Here is a 14,408-nt window from a genome sequence, read left to right as displayed (position 1 = left end):
ATAACCGAATAAAATAATACATACATATGTTTACAAGCATTCATATACATACACATGTGTATGCACGCAAATGTCGGTAATAATTCTTAAAATCCGCGTAAAAGCTCAAAATCTGTTTATTTATTAAGTTTTTGTTTGCTAAGCTTATGCAATTTAAATTGGCGTAATAAATTTACAAGCTTAACATACACTACAGCCTATGTATGCATGTGTGTACTATGTTATATTTTGTTTAACATATTCATAAAAAAGCATATTGAAATTCATGTTCAATTGAATATACTAGTGTGCATGTTTATGTGCACCTTTTGGAAATATTCATGCAACAACATTTAATAAACAGGTGAAGTGTGAAAAAATGGCGTAGATAAAGCGATAGCATAAATTTAATTTTTCATAAAAAATTAACANGCACAAAGTTTAAATCCATTAATTTTTTGCAATAAAAAGGTGTACATGGAAATACATATTTATGTGCCTATGTACCGCATTGCAAAATGAACTAGTTTTGATATTACTTACGAGGCAGTTTGCAACCAGTTAAAATATAATCATGTAAACGATATCTATTATTTTTACTTCCTCTTTAATTCTTGAGTTGATCTTAAGTTTTAAAAGTTTATTTTTTGCTTTTTAGTTCGTTTGTGTTAGATTTTCTTTTTTAAGTACAACACTTTTTAATATACAGTGACCCAAAAACCGTTCACATGGTGTTTTTTTTTCGTATATTCACAATGTGTTTCAAGTGTTTTTTTTTTACAAAATTATTGTTCATGCTATAACCAGAAACACATATCCTTTACCTTAATTCACAAAGACCCTAACCAACACATTTTTCGAAACTGCGTTTTTCACAGATTTTGGAAGGGGGTATTAAGATACACTTCAATAAAAATCGTACAAACTGTATTGGTACTAACACCAAAAACAACGGAGATACATGCCACTTTTTAAAAAGATCTGCCTGTATTTAATACTATTTTGAAAATGTTTTTTGCTTCTCCTTTAAAGTAAAAAATTTGTTTGTAGGGGCCTTTGTGAATTAAGGTGGCGATATATATTTACTTATATCGAGAAATCTTTTAAAAGCATCTGTACTGTCCAATCTGGTTTCAATACATTCGTTAATATCACTCGTATAGTTACTTGTAACATAACTAAGGGTTTAAATGACTACACTACACGCTTTATTCGAGCGATCTGACCTACAGCTTGGGATTTTCTGGCGTTGATTTGTAGGTTCTGCGGAATAAAAAATTAAACCAATGTCCGAGTTTCCGAATGCGAGAAAAAAGGCTGCCCACAACTGTAACCGAATTTCGCGTATTTTATAAAAATCGTGAATTTTCTTGTGATAGTTCTTATCTCGATGAGACAAAGTGATGTGGCACCTCGCATACAAATGGAATTGTTCATACTGCATACCTCTAAAAGAATTTTTTGAATCTTTGTTTCCCAGAAATGGTGATTCTTAGAAACAAATGTGTCATTATAGCGGTGTTCGTATAATTCGACCAATTTTCAGCTTTATGCGAATTATTGCAATCTGGCTTGACCTTACTAATAAGAAAAAATATTAAATATATGGTTTTAATAGAGTAGCTTTTAAAAATATTAATCACACAGGTATGTACTTGAATTACGTTGACAAGTGATAATTATGATAGAAAAAATTGTGCTACGATTTTGAAAATTAAATTTTTTTAATTGATAATTGCTCATTTCAAAAGATTTCAAAGATTTCCCCATACATGTACATATGTATAAGAAGTTCAATGTTTCATACTTTATCAAAGAGGTAGCACTCTTCTTTTTTATTGGCGCTGTAACCGCTTAAACGATTTTGGCCGAGTCCAACACAGCACGCCACGGGAGAGTTCTTGTATTTAACCGGAGCTTTTACCTCTGGTTTGTGTTAACCGGACATTGAACAAACGTTAATGTTAATGTTTTTAAACTTCTAATAAAATGCTAATGAAGTTTAAATTTTTGCAAACCCACTTTTATGCCAGCTTAAAATTCAACTAAAAATTTTTAAATTTTAATTTTTTTTCAAAGTTTTGTATAAAGCGCTGTTTTCGTGTATCGAAATTTCTTAAATCAGTTGGTAGCTCTTAAGAAAAAAATGCTCGTATATGTATTTATTCCTTCAAGGAAATCAACAGCAAAAGCAAAGTGCTTTTTCAAGCAACAGAAATAATGAAAAAAATTTCTTGTGATTTTTCTTTGGTTTTAGTCTTAAAGTGTGAAACTTTGGTTTATAAAGTTTTGGTTATAACATGAAAAATATTTTATCAATAATTTTTTTATTTTTTATTTAAGCTTGAAAAACTTTGAAAAAAAATTTATATAATAATTTTGCATTTGGAAAAATTTTAGTCATTATGGAACTAGTCACTAAATTGTAGGTTAGAAATTAGTATGTATGTCTGGGTGCGCTGTTATCACAGCGGCTAGGTATATTTGTACGAGCATACACAGCTCTCTTGTTCAATTGAGTATTCGAATAATTTAATTAGCATCTTTTATTTTATTTCTGTTTCATTGCACAAATAAAATATATTTTCACGCATGAATTTGTTTTTTCTTGCGTAGATAAATAAGTTGTTGTTCCTATCATTTAACAAAGTTCAAGCGTTCATGTTGTCAATTATTCAAAGTGCCTTTTATATTTATACACTCAACTTTGTGTGACATTGTTTTGATTGAAACTGAGTCATTTGCAAATTTATGTAGTACGTAGTACTTTCTGTATAAATTCAAATACATATTCATGCAAACCGTTATATACTTTGTTTTGAATTTTCACTTAATACAATAGCAGGATTTGAGCAGCAGTGAAATTCCTATGAGTGCATTAATTGAAATTGATTGAAGTGTCACAGAGGTGTTGAGTGCCCGTATATTTATCGTTATACAGTAAGCATTATACATACATACATATGTATGCATATTGTACGTATGAGCATACACATATGTACATAAATATTGCACTTTCTTTGTTATTGTTCTTTTCAAGTAAGTGTCACAGTTTAATTGATAAAGCGTGAGAATATGGAGGCTCAATTTTCAAGCAATACGAATGCAGTAACTTGCCAACAAGTAATGGAAGGCAATAAATGACATTAAATAAATTGCAGAAGGAATTCCAATTACGTATTAAATTTTTTAGTTTAGACTTTCTGTGAAACTGTTCAGCCAACGTTTCGAAACTGAACTGAGACTTTTAACAATTATTACTTACCATTAAAATATCTAAACTTTATTAAAATATTTATTTACCAAATTAAGCTAAATAACTTAGTTTTAGTGCCTCATTTGCATTCTATTATCGCTTGGATTTGTTAGGTAAATAAGAGATTTTGTTATACACATTTGCATTGCCATTTTAGTTGCGAAAAGGAATAAATTTAAATTCCCACAGAGTCACTGGCATTATGTCTGTGAGACCAAATGATGCAATCCATGGCCAAATTATTTCGAATGTACAATTAACCAACTAGTATTTACATATGTACGTATGTACGTCAGACACGCACTGACCATGAACTCTTTGTTTTAGAGCGCATAAAAGTTGGTGCAACGCATACATATGTATAAATGTAATTACAAATACTAGATATATGTATGTACTCACTTGTAGCTATCGAATTCGTAAACAAAACCACGTACCGATGTATGTACCTCAAAACACCCAACAAAGCTAAGCTTACGCTAACAGCAATGAAAATGGGTATCCCCAACTAACCATAACTCAAATTGATTGACCGAATTTGTGTAACTCAGGTGTGCAATTGTATACGTATGTGAGTACATATATGTACATATGTACAATTGCGCATGCGCAAAATCACCGCACTACCGCTAGTAACCGTCAATCGTTGGTAATTTATTTAGTGGCCAGCTATTGAGCCATTTTATTAGCCTTTAATAGGTGACACAACAGCAAACGGAACTATACAATAGCGTAACAACAACAACAACAACAACAACAACAACAGCAATCGCACTTGGTCGGTAATTCCAATAATAGTTACAACAGTTTCTGATTACTTATTGCCATTTTGATTTATTTTTGTGGCTTTGTGACACGGCACACTTACATACGTACATGTCCCTACATAGAAACGCGTACATATAGTCTTCTTCATTTGGTAAAATTTTTTATTGCTATGCGCGTCATCGTTTGGATACGTTTTTGGAAATAATTTTCAGTTTTTTATGGAAGTACGTACATACATCGTTGGCTTAGTTCGCAAACGTGCTAAGTCCACTTTTTATGAAAATTGAGATTTTGATGCAGTAAGATAGCATAACTCAAAATACATCATTACCAAAAAAGAAAGTTACCGTAATGTCGTTCTTACTTGTTGTTGTGCATTGGTACGCAAATGTGCTAAGTCCAAAAAAATCAAGAAAAAATATAAACACGTCTGTCCGTGTACACGATAACTCGAGATATCTCAACGAAATTTGGTATGTAGGTTGCCCTTTATCCAAGGTAAGTTGGTATTAAAAATGGGCGAATCGGACTGTAACCACGCCCATTTCCGATATAAAGGTATTTTCTAAAGATGCAAAAACTACAATATTTCAGTAAATATTGGATGCAAATTGTTCAAAATTAGTATGTGAAGTAGAATTTTTGTAAAAAATATGATTGTGCAATTTTTGGAAAATGGGCGTGACCCCGCCCACATATTATGAAATATATCTCAGTAGCCCATTCACAGATCTCCACCAAACTCGGTACGAGCCTTATTTAGGCTCTAACTAAGAAATCTGTTGAAAATCTTTAAAATCGGGCATTGACTACGCGTATCTACTAAAGCTAATTCACTTAAAATCGATGATCTCGATAACGACTCAGCAGAAAATTAGATTATGATACATTTTTGGATAATGGGCATGGCACCGCCCACTTATGACCGCAAAAGTGTAACTCGGTAACCGATTTATAAATATCTTCCAAACTCGGTGCACTTAATAAACCTGGTACGGAAAAGAAATTCGGTGAAAATTATTCAAATCGGACCAAAATTACATTCGCTTTCCGTATATCTAACGGTAAATTTCAGAAATGCGGAAACTCTGATATTTCAATAACTGACGACGCCAATTTACTCCAAGTTAATACTTACAACAATCTCTTAACAATAATTAAGACTGCATGACACCGCCCACTTTATGACTACAATTTGGTGATTTCTACTAAACGTGGTTCAATTATTTCATTGAGTCTAACTCAGGATATTATGGAAAACGTTTGAAATCGGGGAAAACGCCCCTGCTTACGACAGTATTTGATACCTGCGCCGGGTATATAAAGTTCGGTTTCGCAGAAACTTATAGCTCTTTACTTACTTTCAATTATTTTCTTTTATAAATGGTACATAAATTTACGACTTAAAATAGTTATTTTTCTAATAGCAATGAAATAAAGCTGTATTAGGTTATAATTTATTTTAAAACAATAAAATATATTTAAAATAAACAATTAAATCTTTTAAAAATAAAAAATAATGGAACAAAGGTTGATAGAAAATGTGCTAAGTTCACATTAAAAGAATAAAATCTTTCCCAAAAGAGCCTATAAGTCTGCAACAGCTTTATTTTGAAATTGGCCGATTATTGGTACTAAAACAAGACGAACTAAGGAAGAAAACTGCATTTACAGATTAGAAAAAAAATTGACAACAAAAAAAGTTAGACGGTTTTTTGTCCCTCCTGAAAAATAAAAAAAATGGACTTAGCACGTTTGCGAACTAAGCCAACGACATATGTTTGTAAGTCAAAACTTTCAAAAACAAAATTCTTCAGTTCGAAAGGTTGTTGATTTTAAACTTCACAGACTGGCACAGTTCCAGAATTACCCTGCAAAAAATGGGACTAATCCGGGATGACTCCGGGAGCAATCGCAAACGAGCATGCGACTAATACCACTTTTGATCTCTTTATATGGAATGAACTGATCGCTTTTGTTCGAGCATGTCCTATGTAGAGACTAATTGTTCACCTTTATCCCCGAAAGGGTATAAAAAGCGACNAAATTGACAACAAAAAAAGTTAGACGGTTTTTTGTCCCTCCTGAAAAATAAAAAAAATGGACTTAGCACGTTTGCGAACTAAGCCAACGACATATGTTTGTAAGTCAAAACTTTCAAAAACAAAATTCTTCAGTTCGAAAGGTTGTTGATTTTAAACTTCACAGACTGGCACAGTTCCAGAATTACCCTGCAAAAAATGGGACTAATCCGGGATGACTCCGGGAGCAATCGCAAACGAGCATGCGACTAATACCACTTTTGATCTCTTTATATGGAATGAACTGATCGCTTTTGTTCGAGCATGTCCTATGTAGAGACTAATTGTTCACCTTTATACCCGAAAGGGTATAAAAAGCGACTAGTCACTTTTAAAAAATAAAAAATAAACTTGCGCCAGTTGATTCGAACCGGGTTGCTCAGTTTTGTTAGGCGAATACTCTATCTGTGTGCCAACGTCGCACATGAAATTTCATTGACTAAGTGCGTACATATCATTAAATCGTTAATAGAACCCGTTAGAGATGAGTTGGGGACTAATTGATCTCCAATTATACCCATAAGGGATGAGTCGAGACTAATTGACCTCCATTAGTACCCGTATGAGACTAGTTGCGACTAATTAATGCCCAATTGTACCCGATTGAGAGTAATCTCGGAATACTCTCTTTAGAGATTAGTCGCACAATTTTTTGCAGGGTAAAATCACAGATTCATATACATACATAAATACATACATATGTATTCTGCCTCACAGATATTCTACAAAGAAACAAGTCAATTATATATGTCGCCGGGGTAAAAGATTTTGGTATGCACCTTTTTGACGATTTTTAGTTATAGATGCAGTTATACCTACTATATACTATATTTTCAAATAAGATCTTTCGTTTCTTGTTCTCAGCTTTTGGACATCTCATTTAAGTTCTAAGATATTGACCAAAATTGTATCGGTAATTTAGTACAAAACGAGTAAACTAATCATATTTTTTTAAATTTTTGTGTAAAAAAAATTCTTTAAAACGACACATCTCAGCAAAACTTTCGGAAGACGTATAATTTATTTAATTATTATTTACAATGGTCTCTTTACTTGACAGTTCTGTGAATCCCGCTGAAATTGAATTGAAATAAAAGCAAGTACATATACCAAAAACCAATTATGTACATTAGGGGAGAGTAATTTAATTTCTAAAAAAGTTCTACGTTCGATTCTAAGCAAAAATAGTGAACAAAACTATACAACCAAAAATGATGTTTGACCCTTCCAATTTTTTAAATAAAAATCTGTGTAATATAATTTTTTTTAACGAAATTATTATTTTTTTTTGCTCTTTGACATTGATAAGCTTTGATCGCTAAGCTTGTTTATTTCGTAAAAAAAATGCTTAAAAAATAAATTTCGACCAAAAGAGTTACAATACAATACACTGATTTTGCTTTTGAAAATTGGGCGGGTCAAACGTAATTTTTGGTATTTAGTTTGTTCGCCAGTTTTGCTTAAACTTAATCGTAGAATTTGAATTTGCAACACACTCTCTTCAAATGTTTCGCTCCGAAGAAATTACGCCGCCCTAATGTATGTACATATGCATGTAGCTTTGTAGGTAATCGCGAAGAAAAAATAAGATATTAAAATCACTTTCGTAATTAATGACCAGCAGGGTTGGCACTGATTGCAGCATAATTTTTTTTAATTTATATTTTTATTTTTTTATATACTACTTATGTACATTTGTATGTGTGTATATATGTATCCATGTGCATAAATATTTTAATGTCTACTTTTTTGCGCCCGGCGAATCCATTGGTGTTCGTAATACAAAATGCATTTACGCGTAGTCGCGATTGTCGCAGCTGCCATTGCTGGCGTTCTTTCCGCTTGTTCTTTCTGTTTATTGCTGATTGCGTTGCTGATTACACTGCGCTATCAACGCCAATCCGCTGCTGCTGCTTTATTTCGTACCACCAAAAAGTTTGTTAATACAAGTAATGTAGCGCATCCACCGCACGCACCCGCCTGCTACAATGCAATGGCGCGCTTTTACTTGCCGGCCATTCACATTCGCAATGGCGACAAGTTGTCGAGCTGTGAGCAACGGAAATAAGCGTTGAAAAAATATCGCGCTCATATTGGCATAAAAAGCGATGTTCGCGCATATTTTCGCTGTAAATATGGTAGGCGCCGAAAAAAAAATAAAAAAATAAACAAAGAATTCACACAACTATGCACACGCGCTTTCATACTAAAATAGCGATAAAACAGGTGAATTTAATTTATTGTATAAACCTGTCACATCGCTAAATCGAAAGTTGGTTTCGCCGCGCATTCCAGTCTTTGTTTTCTTCGGGCTCCCTGTGGAGTTGCATATCTGTTGTATACAAATGTTTTATTGTTTTAATTCACCACTTACTATTATACAATATAAGCATAGTAACCCAGAAATACTAAGCCAGTGAAAGACACAATTAACTTTAGAGTCGAATTAATTAATGAGATGAGATGGAAAGCTTTTTATTTAGTAGCTTTAAGCAGTGTGGTGAAATGACGTAGTAATTTGAAATTTGGCTTTAAATGTGTGAATGTATGCATGTAAATATGTATGTTTCATCGAATATACACGCTGCAAAAAAAACTAAAAGTTTTAATACGCAAATTCAGAAGCTTTGTTATAATTCAACAAATTTTTCATCAGCTACATACTATAAATGAAATATAATTAAAATGATTGTACAAAAAATAAAATGATTACCCGAAAGTTTACGCCCACGACCAAGGCTGAGAGCTTATGGTTTTGCAAAGGAACAGAAAATTTTTGATATGTAATTCCAAATATTTACGCACAAATATAAATACTTATTTAGCGTACTATGTATGTATGTATATAGTCATTCAAATGACTGACTCAATTTTAATTCGCAGTACTTTATCAGCAGGAAATAACACTTGATGAGTGTATGGTATCCGGAATGTGTTTTTATGCTATCAACAGCATCCTAAAAAAAATGACGCAGATCGTTTTATCAAGGCTTTACTCAAATCCAAGAACTGAAACGAAAATATTACAAATGCTAAGCATGTATGTATGTACGGTAATACTGAAACTTTACACTCGCCATATTTTACTGCATTATGTTCCCAGAGCGAAGAAAGCTCCGCAATTATGTGTAGAATAGCATAAAATGTACGGTAGCTATGCTCTAAAAGATTGCCGTTGCCAATACTACTTCCTAAACTGCACCTAAATTGCACCTAATTCCTGATTAATATTTACCAGTGTTCGACGAAAATTAGTGGGTGGGTCAGNCCGACGACTGGAATTCAAGTGTGCTCTGCCCAATCCACAAGAAAGGTGACCCCGCCATTCGCGCCAACTACAACGGTGTACGGCTCATTAAAATCGGACTTAAAATGGCGACGAAGTGTCAAAAAAAGTAAATAGCCCATCGGGGGGGGCGTGGCAAAAAAAAAAAATTTTTTTTGCGATCGCCTTCAAAATATCTTGAATCCTAGGGGTGGACTGGAAAAACTTTTTTTGTCGATCCACCCTAGTGTTCACACATTTCAGAAGTCTAGGATCAGTTGAAGTTCGAAGGTCATAGGTTGAAAAGGGCACTTCCGGGAAAAAAGTTTCTTACAAAAGTTACGTATTTTTATCCTCAGAATTCAATAAAAACATTTCTCTCCAGAGTAGAGGGGGTGAACGGGTGATCTAGGACATCCTGGAGATTATGCAACCCAAATTTCTTGCAAACATATCTACTAATATAAAACAAAACTAAATTGACGACTTTAACTTACTTAATCGCAAAAATATTGATTGCGAAACATTATGTATGTACACATTTATGTATGTAGTAGATACATATCATCGTTTAAAGTACAAAACCGCATATCTGACTTTTGTGCAAAACCTCATAACTGACTTGTGTGCCAGAAAAGATATTTACTGACTGGACGCTCCTCCATTCATAATAAAATATCGCTACTTAGATATAAGAAGAAGAGATAATTGGCGATAAAAAAGAGAACCGTTTTGAAATAAGACCAATTTTATGCTCTCTTATACAATTAAGGCAAACTTACATACAAGGTTTTGCATTTTCTTGATACGCGGTTTTGTTCTTTAAAACGAAGATATGTAAATATGTAATCTCAAACCATGAAGCTCAAAAATTCATGCTGGAAATATATAATGCATTCCGTACAAACCTATATACATACGTGCATGCATAACCTTAATCAGTAATTAAATTCTGAATTAATAATATCTTGATTTTTTTTCAATTTTTTTTTTCATTTCAGGTAAGCGGTGTATTATTGTAAAGGATGACTTCACCAAAGACATGTAAATCATTTAAATATCAGTAAGTTGGCTTATTCAGTTTTAAAGACAATTTTGCCGCAAAATCCAAAATGTTTTAGTAGAAATTATGAGTAGAAATTATGAAAATGATAAAATTACGTTGGATTTGCTAAACAAAAATTCATGCCACACTGTACATTTTACTTCTATTAAAATATTAAAAGTTTTTTTCTTTTTTTTTTTTTTAGGTTAATAACGGAAAGCTTTCTTTTTTTTTGGAAGCTACTAAAAACTGGGTGAATTAAATTTTCAATAAAGCTTTTCACAAATAAATACAGCACAGCAGAGTTGACCAAAAGCAAAACAATGTGAGCGCGGATTTCATTTATAATAATAAACTTTTATGCATGTGTGTATATATGTACATATGTATATTAATGGCATAATAGTTTGAAAAAAAGATATGAAATTTTTTCTTGTTTTCGCTGAAACTTTTGACAATGTCACAAATGTCATTGGTAAAAAATTTATTACCGGCATGGATACTAAAAAACGTGTGTATAAAACTAGCAGATGTATAGGCGCAAAAAAAAATAAAAATCGCGACCGTTATACGCCACGGTTCGCTAGTAGTAAATTTAAACTAAATAAATTAAAACAGTGCGTCATGGCTAAGGAAAATACAGATGTACATACATACATACATATGTACGGCACCAAATAATAAATAAATAAACGAGAGTAAATGATCGCTGAATTATTCATACCAATAAATTTTGTGCTGACAATAAGGTAAAATGGGATGGAAAAACGTGTGCTTGTTGGAAAGAGATATCATTTGGTATGAGAATTAACTATACAGTTTTGTTGAAATAGCGATTTTTAATGAGGTATACTTTTTGCAAATATCAAGTAAAAGTACAAATAAACAAATACATACTTCATACATTTATGTACACTGGCAACTACATAAGTAAATTGTCAACTAAATACAAATGTATTCAATGCCAGATGCTGGGCGTGTTCTCAGGGCACTAAAAACTAAAAAAAAGGCAAGAGCTTTGAAAATGTTTGCCTTTTTTCAAAGCTCATTTTGCCTTTTTTTAAGGCATCTTTTTTTTAATTTTGTTATGTACTTCCTTTATGTACAATGTGCATGTCCAATAAAAGATATTAAAAAATACATACAGTGGTCAAAAAATTATAGCCGTATCACTTTTTGCCAAGTTTTAACGTATTATTTTCGTTGTTATTTAAATTTGGTTAATTTTTTATAAAAATATAGTTTATTCTTTAACAAAACTCCTTTAAATCCAAGTTTCCAAGTTGTGCAATATAAAAAAAATCCAAAAACTTTCGTACAAATTTCGAAGTTTTTTAAAAACTCTAAAAAATTAATCCTAGTTTTTAGCCATTTGAAACTTGTACTTTCTTCTACTAGAATTCAATGTGCTAAAAAACTCCATACTCAAAACCTAATTAAAAACTCGAAATTTTTACGAAAATTTGTTGAATTGATTTTTTTTTTAATTGCATAAATTTTTAAGGTATAGGAAATTTTTTTTTGTAGTCAAAAGATTGGTACAATACAGCGATCATACTATCTATCATCATACTAGCTATCATAGTAGCACAATGCCACTAAGTGCATTTTAAAATTTTCAGGCAATAGCCTCTTTCGATTATCGATTATATGTTTTTTTTTTTGTGTGAAATATTTTGTTTTAATCAGTATTTTACTTTTAATCAAAATATGTTGAAATAAAAATGAAAAAAAATAAATAAATATTTTACCAGAATCTTATTGAAAAACGGTCTCAGAATTTGGTTGAAGAACGCCCTCTCTCAGAATTCGGTTCAAAAACGCCCTATCACAAATGAAAATGTATTGAGCTAATGCTGAGATAGAGTGTTTTTGAGCCGAATTCTGAGATAGCGAGTTCTTCAAGCAAATTCTGAAATAGGGCGCCCTTGAAAAGTTTTCTGAGATAGGATGTTTTTGAGCTGGCTGCCGAGATAGGTCTCTTTCCAGTTTTGTGAAGATTGGATCCGAACTACCTTGGCACTGACCTCACTGAAGAAAACAGCAGAAGTCAAATGACCAGCAAATTGCTTAAACTTGCTAAAAAATGTATTATCACTATGGTTAAACTATAGACCTCTATTTACTTAGGAGCACTAAGGACCGACTGATGGTACTACGGATCAGCCAAGCTAACCTAACCAGCTGAACATGGCTGAGCTAAACAAAAAATTAGGAATATGGAACATATTTTCAAAAATTAAAAATCAAGACCATTTCAGAGTTATTTTCTAAAAAAAACTGTCAAACTAATAGATAGGAGAATGATTATAAAAACAATAGACTTTACAAAAAAAAATTAGAATTCAAAGTAAGAATACGATTATGTATCTAACGATAATTAAGTCCACTTTTTGTAGAGAATGCTATAATTCCCGACTGTTTTCTGAAATTATCTTCCAGACTTTTACCTTAGAGACACACACATTAGAATACGAATCGTTTTCTTATTCTTCCCTAACCTAAATATTTTTTGGGGTACAGAATTTAGGCCATAACGAAATCTAACGCGCATAAAATTATTACTTTGTGGTTACGTTTTATATGGAATGGTCGCAAATTAAAGTACGTAAATATTTCTTTTTATAAATACATATACGTGTAAACATACATACATACCTCTGCGTGTGATAAGGCACCAATTGAAGTTTTTCCAACTCGTTTTGTTGTTATAAAAACTACCGCCGCTGCACTGTGCGTTTAATTAATAAGTGGATGCTGTAAAGGAAAAAAAAAATAAACAAACAAAAACTTAATTAATAATTTTCAATTACTAAACTAAATTATGTGCTAACAGTGTTATTTTCTAAGCATAAAAAATATAAAATAGAATTTAAGAACTGCTAATAAAAACGTTTTGTAAATAATTTTTAATAGTTATGCAGTTATTTTAAATTCAATATTATGTAAGTGATTTGCTTGTTTATCTGTTCATTTATGTAAATTCATTTGTTTATTTTTTAATTTTATTTTTTTTGCTTTATTTGATAATTTTTGTATAGCGTGAAAATTTGCATTTACTTATTATGCAAAAGCTGTTGTACATTTCACTTTGTGCAAATAATGAATCCACAAATAATACTTTTTAGCTTTAAACATAAGCTCGTCGATTATTCAGATAAAAAATGTATTATATCATAGTGTGTTATTGTTTTTGTTGAACCTACCAAATCAAGCAGTTAGCTGGGCAACTTTTTTTTGCTTTTTTTTTTTTTGTTGACTTTTTTTCTGAGTACGGATGAGCTTACACACATGTCTCTACTTTTAATATCTCGCTCTAAATCCACCTGTCAGTTAGTTTGTCCCAAATTTTTTTTTTTGCTTTCGTCCCAGAATTATTGCCACATTAATGTGGGTTCATCCGAAGAGATACTCCTCGCCCGCCTACAAAGTAGGCATGTATAATCCAAAATCCACTCTAATTTGTTGAAATTGACAGTTTAATTCAACGCATCAGTGCGTCTTTGCTGATTTTTTATTGGTTCTTTTGTATGTTTTTGTGTTTTCTTCGTTTAGCTACTCGTATTTGATTGAGCTTTTATTTTAGGCTGTGTAGCGACAAGTAAATGGTCAAGAATCTAAAAAGTGTAAAGTTAGAAATCATCCTTGTGGCTCTCGGACATTTAATGTCTGTGCGTGTGCATGCGGTCCCACTGTCAGTTGTAAAACAATGGCAATTGACAGTTTCGGTGACATTTAATGCGAAATAAATTTGTGTCAATTTTTTGTTTTTTTTTTTTTTTTTGATAAGAAATCATAGTATGACCTCCATTAAATGAGTCACTGGAAAAAGGACCGAATCTGTTGACATGCATTTATTTGTAGCTATTAAAAATTAAATAAAAAGGATCAAAATTGGCTCTTCTGTTGCTACACGTGTAATTGGATAAGGCAGAACCGTGTGTGTGTGCATTAGGGTGGTCCAAAAATGAATGTGAAAAATTAAAGTCGGAATTTGTATGCTCGCACCCCCCC

The 14,408-nt window shown here is 32.1% G+C and overlaps 1 protein-coding gene across 1 annotated transcript in view; it reads right to left on the bottom strand.

Annotated features, from left to right (window-relative positions):
* LOC108369415 (protein folded gastrulation-like) overlaps positions 1-13,147 on the bottom strand; it is a 45,153-nt gene extending 32,006 nt beyond the window's left edge. Inside the window, exon 1 of the mRNA XM_017624515.1 lies at positions 13,053-13,147. The gene's annotated coding sequence lies outside the window, so the exon portion shown is untranslated. The remainder of the gene's footprint in view (positions 1-13,052) is intronic.
* Between the last annotated feature and the right edge of the window lie 1,261 nt (positions 13,148-14,408).

Source organism: Rhagoletis zephyria, unplaced genomic scaffold, assembly GCF_001687245.7.
Source record: "Rhagoletis zephyria isolate East Lansing unplaced genomic scaffold, Rhagoletis_zephyria_1.1 Rzeph_scaffold_03660, whole genome shotgun sequence".
Lineage (NCBI taxonomy): Eukaryota > Metazoa > Arthropoda > Insecta > Diptera > Tephritidae > Rhagoletis > Rhagoletis zephyria.
Note: the sequence above shows the minus strand (reverse complement) of the source record. Positions and strands in the feature narration are given on the sequence as shown.